Here is a 17,213-nt window from a genome sequence, read left to right on the forward strand (position 1 = left end):
CAGGCAGGGCCCAAGGAGCTCTCTGAAAGCTGTCCTGCTGGCAGGGACCTTGACCCTTGAATGATAATCTTGAATGAGGTATAAGCAGTCTCAAGCCTGTGTCTCTGGGCCGGGATGAATGCCTTACTTTGATAGGACATTTTAAATTGCATTTAATTCCTGGCCTTCTCCCCGTGCCTCGGTGACCCTTAGGGAGCAGAGTGGGATGTGCAGCAAAGGGCAGCACAGGCTGTGGAGGCAGGCAGAGACATGAAATGCTAGAGAAAAGCATAGTGGCTTCGTGTCATCAGCAAAACCCCAAATTCCAGCCCAGCCACACGATAGCCATTCAGTCACAGACAATAAATAGCAGAGAGGAGCACTGTCAAACTCCGTGGTGGAGTGGGACAGGTACATCACACAGACAGGATGATTTCAGGCAGATAGCTCCCACTGGAAGAGAATGTCTGGCTTGTAACATACTCCTGTAGATGGACATTTCCCAGCTGGGAGGCCACTTGGAAGCACACTTGTCCTGGCACTGTAGGATGTCATCCTTACAAAGACATGGTGCAGCCGGGGCTGGGAGACCTGCTCCAGCACTCACAAGGAAAGGCTGTTCTCACAAGAATTCCAGTCAAACTGAATTCTCCCACGGTTCAGGGAATGTGCACACAATCAAACTCTGGATATAAGGACAAGGCACAAGTGTTCTCTTGTGACCCAGCTGGGCTGGGCTGCTGTGCCCTAGTTCTGCCCTAAGGGGACGGACAGACCTTCCCCAGTGGTTTAATGAGAGCAATTAAAAACCTGTGATGGACCTTCTCAGGTGAGCTGCTAGATCTGGCTGCAGGAGCGCTCTTTGTGTCCCTGCAGAAGCCCCACAGACCTTGGCAGTGGCAGTGGAAAGGTCCAGCCATGGAGCTGGTAGCACACTCAGCCAGTGCCTTGTGATAGCCTGCCTGTACCATCATTTCCTGCACAGCCAGTACAGTGTCTGGCTGTACCATCATTTCCCTTAAAACAACGTTTTTTTCTCCACTTACAATAAGTCAGCTTGTTCTCCTGCCTCAGCACCAGCTGTAAACTCCAACCTTCTTCCTGCCCGAGCAGAGCAGCCACAGCGTGACATCCTGGGGGTGCTCAGCAAGCCCTGCAGGCACCACGCCAGCCCCAGGCAGTGTCACGACCCAACTCTGAGTGACAGAGTGTTCTACAGCTCAGAATATTTGCCATTTGGCCACACTTCCTGTGCTTTCCCTGATCATTCATGTTCCTGACCTGGCAGCAAGGTAAGTAAAATGTGTGGTGCTCAGGCTTGAGAGAAAATTATCAGCACTTGAGTCATATTGTGCCTCACTCTTCCTGCTTAATGTGCCTGACCACTGGGAAATGATATTGATGAAGGTCTAACCAGGAAATCCACCCATTCTGATTTTATTCTCATAAAAATGAATGTACTTCACCTCTCCTCCACCTGGTCATAGCAAACCAAAGATGTTTTTCTATTTCTCCACCTCCCAGGGCCTTGCTGAGTGGTGCTGTGTAACTCCAGTATGATTTTGTCTCTGTTTTTCCCCATCTGCAAAGATGGTGCTGGTGATGTTGGCATGTGTCCATGCCACAGTGTGTGAACCACTACAGTGATATTGCCAGGATGATATTCATGCAAAGAAACAAGGAGAGAAGATGCATCTGGGGGGAAATATGGAGAGAAGCAACACAGAACAAGTTAACAAAATTCTGATAAAGGCACTTACCTTTGTTCCTTACCAGACAGGAGGTTGCAATGTGGTTCCAGGTGTTACTGCTACTGTCTTGGCTTCCAAGGTCTGTGTTATCTTTGTCAAACAAAAGCTTAGCCAGAACTGCTTCCCCTGTGGATAGTCCCAATAAAGAACCCAAATTCCAAGAAGTGGAGGAAATGTTTTTTGAAGCACTGCTAGCCCAGGACAGCTCAAAGCCATGTGTGAGTATCACAGGAGAAACTGTGCCACTTACCTTCATGTGATTAAAGTTCCTTAAAATAAGGAATGGCCAACTCATGTACATTTATTAGCCCAACATTCACTGAGCACACAAATTAATGTGAGGAAGTTGTGCAGTAGGAGTTAATTTCTCGATTTAGCTGCAGTGTATAACTGCTTCTCACACTTAATGGGTTTAAAAAACAGAGCCCAAAATACATATTGCAAAGAGCTCTTGCAGAACACAAGCAGTGCTGCCAGGCACACGCACAGACTCACTCAAACGTGCAGTAGCTCCTTCTGCTTCCTCATGACCCCACATTAATTTCTACATTAACCCTGCGCTTCTCCCTAACTAGCCCAGCCTCTTAAAAGATTTTCTCCTAGCTGACAGGGGTAACTGTGTGCTTCCTAACCCTTCCCCATGCCTGGAATCACCATCTGGATGTGTCCATCACTGTGCCCATATCTGTGATGCCTCTTGGGTGGCTCTGTTCGAGCACGAGTTGGGGTTAAACGTGATCCAAACACAACAAGAAGTGTGCAGAGATCACTGGTTGTGACAGTGCAGAGAGGTTTGAGTTGGAAGACAGTTGATGCTGGAACAATATTCAAGAGCTAGGGTCCCTTTCAACTTAATTTGTAAGTTTGCAACAGTGGAGATGAGTCATTAATTCACCCTGGACAACTTTATTCAACAATTAATGTATAGTCCTTGAAAATTAAATAATGAGGACCAGTGATGTCTTGTGTTTGTTTTTAAGGGTATGAAAGATATCAGCCATCATCCAGTAGAGAAATGGATAGATTTCTGTAATCAGAGACATGAGTAGAAACAACCAGATTCCCTGACGGGGTAGGAGCCCCTCAGAGCTCAGCTGGGAGATTTGTTGCCTAACAGGGAAAACTGGCAATTCTGCAGGACTGTCTGAGCTCAAAGTTGCTGGAAAGAAGCTGTGGAAAACACTACAGTGATCATCAAAAATGTAATATTAACACCTTGGCCAGTGGAAAACCCTGGTCCTCCTCTCATGGAGGTTCTACATCAATCTGGTATTGGCAGACCAGTGTGGAAACTGGTGCCCATGACAGGAAAATCAGGCACAATGTTCCAGGCTCTCCATGGGATCTGATCTCTGGCAGGAAATAATCTCTGAGCCTAACACAGGTCCTCTAATCCCCTGGACTCTCAGTCAAATGAATATTAGCTCATCTTCCCACAAGAAAATTCCCCTCTCCTATATAACATGGTTCTGGGATAAATTTTATCTCGTCCTCAATTAACTATCCAATTTTGGAGAACAAAAATAGAGTGAAATTTTATTTCTGTCTGTGAGGCTCTGCTCTGCCCCTGCATGCTGTAGATATCTCAGATATGCTCCAGAGAACTCACAGGCTCGTGGTACTTGTTTAAATGTCCATGACATGATGGCATTGTACATGGAACAGCCACATGTGCCAGGGCAAAAGCTCAGGAGAAAGAAGAGTTTGTGAGATGGGGAAGGAAGGGTGGCAACCTAGATTTAACAGAGGTGTGATTCAGAAGAGCAAGTTGCAAATTAACTAATATTAAAAAAGGAAGGTTAATTAGTGACAACTAGACTGGTCCTTTCATACAACATGTTTTAATGTCACACTCTCTTCCACAGAGCAGATCAAAGATGGGCTCCTGAACAATAGAGACACGTGGATTAAAGCAGAGTGATTTCCATTAAAAATTAAAAAAAAAGTAAAAAAAGAAAACAGAAAAAAGGATACAGCTTTAAAGGGGATTGGATGGCTCAGGGATCTGTTAATAGTTGTTCACCTTTCAAGGTCTCTGGTCTGATTGTAGACCAGGTCAATAGGGAGAAAGAAAGCCATTGCCTTTAATGGCTGGGTAGTGATGGATGTGAAATGAATTGATGGTCTCAATCCAGTTCAGAGCAGACTTCACCTTAACCTGTCTTGCTTTTATTTTTTTTTTCTTTTCTTTCTTTCTTTTTTTTTTTTTTTTTAATAGAAATGTAGAATTTTAAGGAAGGAAAACCTAAGATGATTAAAATGCCCATCTGGGGCATCTCCTAGTCTGTTCCTACCACTGCTCTACAATTTCTCTCATCTCTGGCAAATCACCTGGTCTCTCATAATCTCAGTTCTCCTTATGTAAAACAGAGGTGACATTTGAGTGCCTGTAGAAGAAGCTAAACACCTCAACGTTGTGACCAGGATATGGCAGGCTTGGGTACCCCCTGCACCCCAAGGGGATCCCTGTCTCCCCTGCCCCTCTGCCTTCACAGATCACTCATTTGCCTGGAGCTCAGGCAGCAGAACAATGTTCCTGGGTGCTGCTTCTGAAAGTCTCAGTCCTCCAGGCCATCAATCAGTCACCTTTCTCAAGCACTAAATTAGTTTAAGAGAGGGAAAAATAAAAAGTGGAACAAAGAAAGAACTAGATTTCATCATATGGGAAGACTGTGAGGGGGAGTTTTCCTTTGAAGTACCTACAAGGGAATCTAATCAAGGCATTTACTATAAACAGAGAAAATCGATCACAGAACATTTTTAACATTTAAAACATGTCTCTGTTTGGACAGCTGAGAGATCTCATTACTGTGAATGACACTGCTGGATCAAGGGTCTGCACAGTTTGAGAGAGCTGTAAATCAGCCCCAGACCTCTGGGCACAAAAACATCTACAGAATTGCTTTAAGTTATTTGTAAGTAAAGGGCCAAATTCAGACCTGGGCAGAGCATGGCTAACCTCACATCAGGGCTGAGCTGGGCAGGTGGGACCTGGTACAGGTGGGGCACAGGGGGTTTGGGGTGACACCTGCCTTAGGGGGTCTAATAGCTCCCAGCTGAGAAGGACCTGCTCTGGGATTTGTACAAATACAATCCCAAAAGCCATGGGGTAAATGCAAGCAGGGGCAGTGAGAGCTCTGTGTGCTGTTCCATCCCTGTGAGACGCTCGCCCAAAGCTCTGATGAACCAAAGGCAAAGATAACGGAGCAGGGAAATATTTACAGGCTGATTAATGGGGGTGATTTTGAGGGCATAAAAGGTTGGATTTCACTGACATGGGTGGACTCTTCACTCACTGAATGCCAACTCACAGTGAAGCTGGAAGCAGCTGGTGCCTCCCTTGCTCCCAGCACCTGGTAGAAGAGCTCCTAACCAGGATGACAAGGTTTAAAGGATCGCAGTCAGAAAAAACCCAGCACATAATTTGTGCCTAAGGAAGTGTTTTATGGGGGGGGAAATAGGAAATCCCCCTATTGCAGCAATGGCTAAAAACAAGCCCAGCTCTGTTCTGTCTGGGCAAACAGTGCCATGTGTTTCTTGCCTCAGGGCGTGGGTTTGTCAGTGGTCATCTTGAGAAGTTTGTTAGTGTTGCACACAATTATGCTGATGGTGCAGTCCCTATCCCTGGAGGTGTCCAAGGAACTCCTGGACGTGGCACTCAATGCTCTGGGCTGGGTGACCAGTCACAGAGCTGGACTCAATGACCTCAGAAGTCTTTTCCCACCTAAATGATTCTGTGATTCCATGGCTCTATGATTTTCACACTCTAAACAGATGGTTGGCAATAGGGTGTAAAGTGACTCAGAGTGTTCACCAAGGGAAGTGGGATTATTTGGGGAAGCTGTCATTATTAATTAGCTATTTCCAGGTCAGAGGCGCATGAGTGACCTGCACCACTTACCCAGTGCACAAAACCACACAAAGATTCTCAAAACATAATAAGGTTAAACTGATGCCTTAGGATTTTAGCTTTTCTATTTTCCATATATTTGTAACCCTGCAGTTCTTTAGTGTATAACTCTAAACTCCACACCCAGTGTGAGCTGCTCTTCCCCATTTTGGGCAGACACAACAATTCCTCTCCAGGCCTGGCAATCAAGGACACCTCACTGCCTCAGGCCCTGAGAGATGGGAACAAAAGTGAGTTGTGGGGAGCAAACCTGGGGTAAATGACTTCATTACCTGGAGCTGGAATTGGCAGATGAACCCCCAATATGCAAATGGACCAAACTTATAAAAGCGTGAAAACCCGTGACCCATTGTCCATTTTGGGTGTAGACCCTGGGGGGCTTTGTCTGCCCTAAATGTACCTGAAGGCCCTTCAATAAATAGAACTGCTTTTTATTCCCTTAATTTTGTCTGGGCTTGGTTTCTAGGTAGCCCAAAAAGGCATCAAAACCAATAATGAAGCAGTACAGGAAGGTGACACAGCACAGTGCAGTGTTTGTTGGGCTCCTGGACCAGATGGGCGGCACGAGTCCTCGGAAGCAGGTTCTGTGGTGGAGGTGGGAAGGAAGGAATACTCTGCAAACAGTAGGTCCCAAACACACTGAGCATTGTCCTTAGCTGGTACTCAGGGTTTTGTGAATAAAACCGGAGCTAATCAGCCTCCTCGGAATGCTCCCATTAATTTGTCTGGCTGAGCTCAGGCTGCAGGTCTTGCTAAAGTAGGAGGTCACTAAAACAGCCAGGGAGCTTGGATAAAATAAGAGGGACAGGCCCTTGACTGAATGTTGCTCACCCCAGTGCTTTAAGAAGGTTTTTGTCTCTGTCTCTCTGAGTCCCTTGGTGAAGGTTTGCTGAAAAGGTGATGGAGAAAAGCAGCAATCTGACCATTAGTGGCGGGCTACACAGGGCAGGTGTGCAGCTGTGGGATGCCAGCCTGCCATCAGCCCAGGGCTCAGCACAGCTCTACCTCTGGGCTTGCCTCCTTCCCCAGGAAATGCCACCTTTCCCTGCCTCCACACCCCCTGGAGGAAACTTTCCAGCAGCTGCTCAAGTTTTGCTGTTGACTCCTTTCCAGAGATCCATGATATCCCCCAGGAAAACCTTGTGCTGCACACAGAAAATATCCCTCCTTCCTTCCAGGCGCCGGTGGTCAGAGGAGCATCCCCACAGAGATCTCCCCGTGCTCCTGAAATGCCCCTGGAGCTGTCCTCACCTCAGGGCAGGAGGGACCGGGGGCACTGGAGAGCCCCACACGGGTTTGGAACCAGCCCAGGCTGCAATCCCTGATGCATAATGAACCACTGCAATGAGGATTCCCAGTTACCCTGCCCTGCACCCCCCTTTGCTCCTGACATGTGCATGAAATACATGGCCATTGGTGGCCAGAGACAAAACCCTTCCAATAAAAACATTTATGACCTGACAGCTGGCACCAGCTACACACCAAAAAGCAGTTTAGACTTAGTCAAGGATTATGATGCCATCAGAGGAAAAAGGCTTTGTTGTTTTAGAGTCTTAACCTTGTCTCAAGCCAAAATTAACAAAAAAAAAAAAAAAAAAAAAAAAAAGAGAATAAAGAAAATCAATAAATCTAAAATTGTATTCAGCTGGGACAGATGGCAATGATATTAAACATTTTGGCTTTTAGCCAAGTGCACTTTTAATACAAAAATTGATGTCAGCAAAATAACCTTTTCTCCTTTTAAAAGCCCTCTCCAAGATGATTATTAACCACTAAAAAAAAAAAAAAAAAAAAAAAAAAGAGAACAAAATAAAAGAAAAAAGAAAAGGAAGAAAGGAAATAAATGATATCTAGCTCAGAGATACATTAACAGATCACTCTGAGTAACAACCCAGCAGAGTTTATGGCACAAAACATGAAGCTTATTTCGAAAGCATTTGGTTGGGGTTGATAATGCACAGCATCACCAGAGAGGCTGCACTGCCTGTGCCTGAGCTGTCTCCCATCTCCTCCTAATTTAGTGCACAATTAAGACAATGTCTGTGAGATCTAAAGCAAGCACCTACTGCCAGGGGGCTACTCCTAGATCTAGATATTGCCAAGCCAGCAGTGATATCTCCTCCCAGATCAGCACCCAGGCCCTGCTGAGACTCTCCTGATCAAAGGCACAATCCTGCCAGGTGCTGAGGACCTCCAGTCCCCATGAAATTCACTGGAGGATGAAGGTGCTTCTTGCACTGGGGAGGTGTCCAAAGCCCAGCTCTCAGAACCCAGCATCCCTCAGGATCTGCTCCAAAGCACATTTCCATTCAGAATTAACAGCAAGTGAATTCTTTTTTTCTTTTTTTATTACAAGTGAATCAAATAAATGGACTGAGAGTTATTTCTCCCTTGAATATTTCTTGTGCTTTTGAAAGATTCCCATGGCAGACTGATTGCTCTGGAATATTTATTTAATTTACTTATTTTCTAAATTTATGCTGCGTGTTCCTTCACTATTCTCTAGGTACACAGACGAGAAAAATATATCCATATCTTTTTTGAAATATACCATGTCACAGATGTAACCAAAGAAGAATGATGTGAAGGTGGAGAGGATGCTGAAGGGAAAGGCTGAGATATAAACCCAGCAATGCTGGGATCTTTCCACTGCTTGGAAAACGGGGTCAGTATAGAAGACCTTCCATTACCTGTGGACAAAGAGGCACAGAACAAGGCTGCAACCTTCCCAACATCTCTGGGCATTTGGAGCAGCATTAGGAGTACAGCCAAGGGGTCTCTACTCCAGAGTGATGTCCCAAACTTTTTTGGTTTTCCCCACTCATTAGAAGCTGTGATTAGGGACTCTGAAAAAATCCCTATAGCCAGCCTAGGAATTATCAACCTTTTCCAGAGCTCTATTACCTAATTGCTTTAAAAAATTGAGCTATCTTTTAATTTTGCATTTGCTATAAAATGTATAAATCATACAGCTGCAAATTTTTTGGCTTTGTAGCATAATTAAGTCCATAGATGTTTAAAATCCATGCTGGTGCCAATCATTGATTGTCAAAAAAGAAAGAAAAGCAGGCTAGTTTGGATATCTAAATACTTCTCCCTCATAAATAAAATAAAAAGAGAACCCTTGAAAACAGCCTTCAAGACCTACCCGATTTAATTCTCTAGTAAATTTTCCTTTTTTCCAGATAAAATTAGCAATGCGCCTATCGATTTTTGTGTAGTTGGAAATGCATAGGTAGAGCTAAAAGAAGGGTAAATAAAACATGATGGACTCTCGGGGTTAGAGAAAGAAAGTGCTTATAAATGCAGAAGTCCAGGAGCAGAACAGGACCCGTGCAGGGTTCAGGCAGGAGGCCAAGGGGGCCAAGGGACTGCCCACTGAGAGCTGTTATTTGTGTCAAAAATCTCCAGGAATTGACTGACTCTGAGCTTTCTTAAGCAAAACCTTCCGCCAAAATCTATACAGTTATAGCCATCCCACATCATTTACATCCCAGGAATTTCCCTAAATAGCATCTGAATCCTGCCTCTGCAAACAGAGGGACCCGTGCACATGGGCAGTTCAGGCAAGCTGGGTGACACAGTGTAATGCTGTTGTTTTTTGTGATCTTTGATCCATGGCATTCATGGAAACATCTGAGTTTTTTTGTCCCTAATGCCAGGAGGTGTTTTGGCACTCCAATAGTTTTAAAATCAGGGGGCTGAATCCAAGAAAATAAATATGAAAAGGAAACTCTTCCAAGTTCATCGTGGAACTCAAAAAAGATGGAAGGCAAAGTGACCCAAATCTCAACAAGAGCTGGCACTCCTTGGCTCCGTTGTACCACCACCTATTCCTTCCTCCGGTGGAAGGGGACAGGTCACCTCTTGCTGCCCTGATTTAAGTTTTCTTTTAGAGTTCTTTTAAAAGTTTTAAAGTTCTTATAAAACTTCTTTAACCTTCTGATAATGTTTACATATTTGAGAGTCAGAGTTCTCACACAATTTCATGTATAAATAGAATAGTTCACATGTTTCTCTGTGAGTAGAGAGAAATGATTGATCGATCTTTAAACCAGTGTAGTTGGAGAGGTGGTAATTCCATCCCCCAATACACGGTCACCTTTGGAATTCTATAAACACCAGATGTTTGAATAAAGCTAAGTCTTTTCCTCTTTTAAACTTACCAAGCTTCTGTGTACTTATTTAGTGTCCAATAATGACAACCTCTCTTGCCTCTTAGCCTCAGTTATCCCACTTTCAAGGCTGATTTAAGAAATTAGAAGACCTGCACCAGTGCAGTTTCATGGGGCTGATGATAAATAGGGTGAATTCAGTACCTGAAGCAGTCCCAAACACGAGGGGTGTTAAAGATCTGAATCACCAACGTACACCAAAAGCAACAGCTACACTGTGCAACAAATCAAGCCTTAAAATTGTATAGCTATTTAAATATGCATGTGTATGGGTATAAAAGCCGTAAGCTCCATCCAAGCTGACAGAAGGAGAGAGCTGAGTGTGGCAGAGAGCTCTCATGGATCAATGTTGCCTTGACCTTCATGTGGCATGTTTTTGATGCTGACACATTTTTCTCAGAATCAGAAAAGCCCCTGCTCCTCCTGCAGAGGAATTTCCTCTATCTCAGTGATGCAGCCTGCATGGCATTTAACCTTCAGCTCTGATTAAAATGGGGTGTGCATGCCTGTTTCTGGGCTGCTGGGCCAGGGATAATTTCCACCTCTCCAAAGGGGCTCCAAAGGACAGGGCAGATCCTGCATGGAAAGAACTGCAGAGTCAGTGCACAAAGAACAGCACAAGCTGTAATGCAGAGACATTTGGTAAACGAAGGGTTGAAAATGGGATGTTAGAGTCACATAATGAAATAATTCCCCTCTTCTTACGTTAAACAAGAATGCCAGTGGCTGGAATTACGTGGCTTAGTTGGTATTGTGGGATAAGAGAGCACAGGACTACAGATCAGGCTGTCAGCACTGAGTGCTGTCAGCACTTCTCTGCTTCCCCTAGTCCCCTTTTCCTGGACCATCAGAAGCCTCTTGGGACACAGACTGTGCCCAGACAGGACCACATGAAGGACACCTTGGAGTGGGTCCATTTTTGGGACTCTAGTGGCCACTGCCACGCAAATAATGGTTGAGACCATGAATAAAGGTGAGCTCAAGCAGAGACCTGAAGTGGGAAGGGGTTTGATTCTGCATTTTTGCCCTTAGTGTGCTGCAGACTCATGGAGTGATGCTGTACATGCTTATTCAGATGCCTCAGCTGTCACATCTGCACCAAGGAGATAACCACACCAACCAGCGTGCCCTAAATACTTTGAGATGTAAGCGTTAGGGAAGTCAAGATGTAAAATTTGCACAGTATACTGCAGTATTATTCACTACCTAGACATAATCAGCAAGAAGGATGACTCAGATATGGCTCTCGTTGCTCCAGAGCCATAAAAAATATCTTCCACCATAAATTTTAAAAATTAGTTTGTGTCTTTTCTGAGTTACTGGAAAAGTAACTTTGCTTGTTCTGTTCTTATAAATAAAATGTCATCGTATTATCAAACCCAGCATGAAACATGATGTTCAGCAGAGACAATCCATAGCAAGGGGTCTTTTTGTGTCCACAGATTTGACTGTGTGGTACCACAGCTCACCTGTGAATTGAACCCCTTACAATTTACTTCATCCTGCTATAGCCAATTGCTATTAAATTCACCCATCACAAAGCATCTCCATATGCAGATTATCAAGTGTTTAATCTCAGACCAGAACAGCAGCACCAGAAGGTTTTATTTATCAAATCAAGTCACAGCGTGTAAGTGTCAAAAGAAAGAGTAAAAATAAGGTTTTAAGACTATCAGGAGAAATTGGAGCGTTCCAGGTACAAATAGAGAAACACAGGCTGTCTGTCACATGGCTAGCAGCAGAGAGAAATGCAATCTACAGGAACAGCACTGCTTTCTCTTTATTTTCACTTTGCTCAAAGGGCACTTCTCATCTGCAGCTCCCAGCATGGTGGGTGGCAGCTGTGACACAAGTTCAGGAGTCACACCCAAAACTAATCTGTCACAGCCCTGTTCCAGCCCACGGGACCCAGGCTCACTTAGGAGCTGGCAGGTGACTCCACCTGGCCTGAAGCAATTTACATCTATTTCAGGAATAAAAATAATAAAAAAATGCAGCATCCCTGCAGGGAAATCTGAGCCAAGGCTGGGGTGCTGCAGTCTGGGCTGTCCCAGGTGACACCTTGGGCACTCTGTGTTTGCACAGGAGGGATGACCCCTGAGACCAGTGGCCTGAAATACTGCCCCAAAGGCAGATCAGATCAGAACACTTAAATATATTCATGTACTCCCTCTGTTTTATTTATTCATTCCTGCCACAGGAGGGGAGACAGAGTTATGGTCACCAATGTTCACCCTTGGGTGCTGGGACTGATTTTCCTCCCAGGTCAGAATTGAAATAAACCATTCCCCACCATGCTGTGCTCCCCTGCCAGTATTTAATCAGAAAAAGGATGTGGGGGGAATTGGCTGCCTTGCAGCCCTGGTGCTCGCCCCAGCTCTACCCATTGCTCCACAGTGGAAGTTGCTGCAGGTTCAGCTCGTTCCAAGGGCCAGGACAGAACATTTTATTTTTTTTCCAAAGTTGTGCGTGACTTTCAAGCTGAAGCTACTGTTTGGTTTGCAAGGACAGAAATAGGACTGTGGATATTAACTGCTAACAAATAATTGACTGATAGAACAAAGCAGATCATCACCTCCTCCCTCTGCAAACTTTTCTTTTTTTCCTGGTGCCATGGAAAGCAGACTTTCCCCCCCTATTTTTGACAATGCAGCAGAGAAGACTAAAGATTTGCTTTCCCAGGGTGGATACCAGAATCCATTTACACCTGTAGGGAGTGGGGTGCTGGACACTGCTGATCAATTTGAATTAGCAGGCACTTTAATTCTGAATTTGCAATTTATTTGCTGTGCAATGAGGGCAAGAACATAAGTGGAATGAAATAAAAATTGAGGTCTCAACTCAACAGTATTCGGTAGTAGATTACCTATGGTTATGTGCATAATTTTCAATTCCTTATCTGTCTTTCCCAGACAGGTGACCCAGAGTTATTAGCACTGTTTATATCATTAAGTACCGGGCTGGGAATGTGGCCCAAGTGACTGCACAACAGTGGATGTGAAATTCAGATCTTCTGAGCACCTGCTAATCGAGCTCTTTTGGGCTGATCTGCCATCTCTAGTCCCAGCTAATCTAGGATTTGATTAAAAAAAAATCCAGGCAGCCTTTTCCAACTCCTTCACAGTTTAATCTGTGTGTGCAAAGATCATCCAAAGCTAGCTGACACCGTGAAGGAAGGGGAAATATCCCTGAGACAGCCAGAGCCAGGCCAGGCAGTGAGACAGCACAGATCCACCTCACCACCTCTGTGAGGAATATTTTCAGCATCATGGAACTCACCTAGGGGCACAAAAGCATGCAAACACTCCAGGGTGCAGGGAAAATGCTCTCTCCAAGCAAAGCAGAGCAGTGAAACGTGGTTTTGTATGTCTGGTTTATCTGTAGGAGGCCAGGCTGAGCAGGTAAATAGTGCTTACCAGCAGAGCTTCATTAATGCCTTTTCCCTGCTGCCACGGCGGCTCCCAGGGCTTGGGAATGTCCCCACGTCACACAGGAGGCAAATATTTGCAGGGTGGGATGAGATGAGAGTGGTTTGCTCTCAGCAGGGTGTGCTGTGGCACTGGTGCTGCTCCCAGATGTGTCCTTGGCTCCCTGTCTGCCCCGGGACAGTGGACAGGGGACAGGGGAGAGCCCTTCTGTCACTGAGGGACCTGCCCATGCACCTGCACAGGTGTGAGGTCAAGAGAGGAAGGAGCAGAACAGGAGACCTTGGTTCACAGAATTCACACAAACACTGGGTTGGAAGAGACCTTCAAGACCATCGAGTCCAACCCAGCCCCAACCCCTCACCTAAACCCTGGCACCCAGTGCCACATCCAGGCTTGTTTTAAACACACCCAGGGCTGGTGACTGCACCACCTCCCTGGGCAGCCATTCCAGAACTTTATCACTCTTTTCATGAAAGCCTTTTTCCTAATATCCAACCTGTGTTTCCCTTGCCACAGCTCAAGACTGTGTCCTCTGGTTCGACACTGGTTCCTACTTTAGACAGGTAAATGTGGTTCTTTTTCTGCTTTTACAACAAAGGACATCACCTTTGGACAATAAACGCCCTGAATTGCTCACAGACCCTTGGAGCTGTGCTGTGGCACGTGGATAATTCTGGTTTAGTGACCACAGAAAGCACTCTGGACTTCTCCAGGCACCACATCCCTGATCACTCAGTGCTGGACCAGGGCAGTCAGCACCACCCAGCCTGTCTTATGGATGACACCACTGCTTTCCTTGCAAAGGATAACCAGTTCTCTTTTTGTTGTGAATAAATCACCCAGCTAGCAGCTATCTTCCTCTATTTCCTGCAGAGATTAATTTAAAATAGAATAAACACTATACTACTGTTACTATAGTAATATACCAACATAAAAAATACCACAGAGCATTGATATGCTTATTTGAGGCAAAAAAAAAAAAAAAAAAAAAAAAAAATCTGTATTTACTAACCAATGAAATGTCAATCAGGTCTTTCACTCTTCGAGGAAAACTACACCCCAGCATCTCCTCCCTGGTCTGAGCACTCATCTCCATGCACAAGGACAAGGCGACAAGGAGAGTATGTGGCTACAGCCACTCTCCAGCTCAGTTATCCAACAGCAGTTCACAAAAAAAAAGCTTAGGACTCCCAGATTTCAAGTATTTTGGAAGCACTGGGCCTCCTCCCTTCCCTGCATGATTGCCCCCTCCAACAGAAGCAGGAATGCCAGGTCTGTCTGGAAATCAAGCCCCTCTGCCTGAGCTGGAAAGGGATGCCTGGCCATGGAGAAGGGCTTCCCAAGGCAGTGATTGCTTGGAAAGGGAGGGGTCAAGGCTGGGGGCTGCCAACACGCCTGGTACCAGAGCCCAGAGCTGGGGGAGAGTGCCAGGGGTGCTTCCTCCAGCCTAAGCTGCTCCTCTCCCTGCCCAGGGCACACCTGGGGCACACCTGGGCTGTGCCTGGGGCACACCTGGGGCACACCTGGGCCGTGCTGCTCCCCCAGCGGCACCTCGGGCATTTCAGGAGAGGTTCCTCACCCCCAGGTGCACGAGGGGTTTGAGGGGGCGGGTGAGCCAGGCACAAACGTGCAGAGGGGATGGATGTTGGTTAAATAAAAAGGTGTGCAAGGCTCAGCTGAAGATGGACGTGTATGGGAGAAATTCCCTCCTCCCTCCCTTGTCTCTGAAGTTAAATAAATAAACTCTTGTTCTTGCCTGAGGCAAGTTTCTGCTGGATGTGCAGCCAAAACCTTCCCAGTGATTCACTGAGCAGTTGTGAGTATGATAATAGCAATAACAAAAACTCAAACAACACACCAGGACACGGGTGGGTTTTGCAGGACCTCAGAGCTGAGTGCTCCAAATAACTGACATGCCATTGCATTTTCTTGCTTGACTTTTAGGGATGGGTGAGATGGGAAGAAGTGGCTTATTTCATTCCTATTCTCCTACTTATTTGACATTATTTTGATTATAAAAGAGAAGCTATTGGCACCAGGTATAATAGGTTTATACCTCTCCTCAGTGTCAATATTTTCAAGCCAGAATTCTCTCATCAACCAGCACAAATTGCTCTGACTTACTGAAAAGGAAAAAAAAAACCAAAAAAAGAAACTAGCCATTTTGGTAGAAATATTGCTCACTTGGAAGTTATTTTTTATGGATATTGGGAAAAGTTTTCATCTATGCAGCAAGCTCCAAACTTACAAAGATTTCCAGCTTGAAGCACTAGAAAGCAGCCAGTCTACAGCCAGCGTGGTGTGTCTACTTTCTCCCTGAAGAATCCAGATATTCACATTTCTTAAGAAAAGAGTTAAAGCTGTAAGCATCATCCTTCCATGAGAGGTCATAAAATGTGAGAGGAGTCTGCAGAGAGCCTTGGGACGGTGGCTGCAGGATGTGAGACCTCTGATACTCATTTTGGGGATGATGGTGAATGCCAAGTTTCCTGCTCTCTGTCCCCTCTCCAGTCCCACAGGGGACTGCTCCACAGCTCATCTTTGCTGAGCCAGCCATGAGTGTCCAGGAACTGGTGGGGACTGGAAGGATGAGGGCAAATTGTTGTATGGACTTGGCCTTTAGAGAACGAGGAACTGCCTTGCATCACAGGGCACCTACTGAGAAAGTCCAAGATGTTTACCTGGATGCCCTTCTCCCACTCCCACGAAGTAGGAGATGGCCTCAGCATTAGCTCTGGCTACACAGTCAGCAGATTACATCCCTGCTTTGAGTGGGAGCAAATCTGATCTCACAGTGGACAGAGTTTCAGGGATTGTGGTGCCGTGGTTGCTGCCAACATCACGTCTGTGGTACAAAACGGCCAGGACAACTCACACAACAGATCAGATACGTTTCAGCCTTGTCCTGAGAGGCATATCCTCACACACCCACAGCACAGCCATGGCTGGTATCACACCACTCCTGCACCACCGCTTGCCCCACGCTCGTCCATGCCAACTGTCACCGATGAGTCAGGAATGGATGAATGAGTGACACACTCCAGATCTCTTCAGGAGCCTAATAATAATTTTGTTAGGAACCCATTCCTTTTTACACACTGTTCTGACACAGGTGGACCTGAATGGTCCTTTAATCAACTCACCTCACATGACTGGCTAATTAATGAAACACCCTTTGGTAAAGATCTTAAGAGAAAACAAGTGTTCAAAGCACCAGCTGCGAGACTGAGAAGGCTGAGAGAAAGAATTAAAGCAAATCTCCCCAGAACAATTCCTGGGAAAGTTTATCTGTTTCTCTCTCTGACCAGGATATCAGTATATGGTAAAATCAGGAGACCCCCAATGGGAAGAAATGAGGATGTCTGGCTCCAGATCAGAAGGCTGAAGGATAGCTTTATTAAAACTATATTTCATTAATACTTCTTACTTCTTACTTACTACTTACTTCTTACTTACCTAACTCACTCAAACTCGTGACTCTGCTGAGAGCCCAACACAGCTGGATCCCATTGGTCACTGACCCCAAACAACCTTCACCAGAACCAACCCAGCAATCACTGCAGGTGAACAATCTCCACACCACATTCCACATGGGGAAAACAAAGGAGAAGAGATAAAGATTGCTTTCTCTTCTTCTCTCTGTGCTTCTCCTGAGAGACAGAATTGTGTCTCTCTGTCCAGAGAATGGGAATGTCACAACCAGTATCCACAGCCAACGGCCCATGTTCCACCTGTGCAGCTGAAACTCACTTCGAGCTTGCCACAGCTGCATTGGAAACACCACATCTGGCAGGATTTTTTTCGTTCTCCGTGAAGTGTAAATGCTGCCACCTTCCCAGCGTGGTCTTTGAGTGAGGCAGATGAATGAAGGAATCCTCTGTCCAGCACAGCTCATCTCCCAGCATGGGCCTCTCCCTGGGGTCACTCTGAGCACAAGGAGCATCACTGCCTCCTTTGGGCTGTATCTCAC

The sequence above is a fragment of the Anomalospiza imberbis genome, chromosome 21 (genome assembly GCF_031753505.1).
Source record: "Anomalospiza imberbis isolate Cuckoo-Finch-1a 21T00152 chromosome 21, ASM3175350v1, whole genome shotgun sequence".
NCBI lineage: Eukaryota > Metazoa > Chordata > Aves > Passeriformes > Viduidae > Anomalospiza > Anomalospiza imberbis.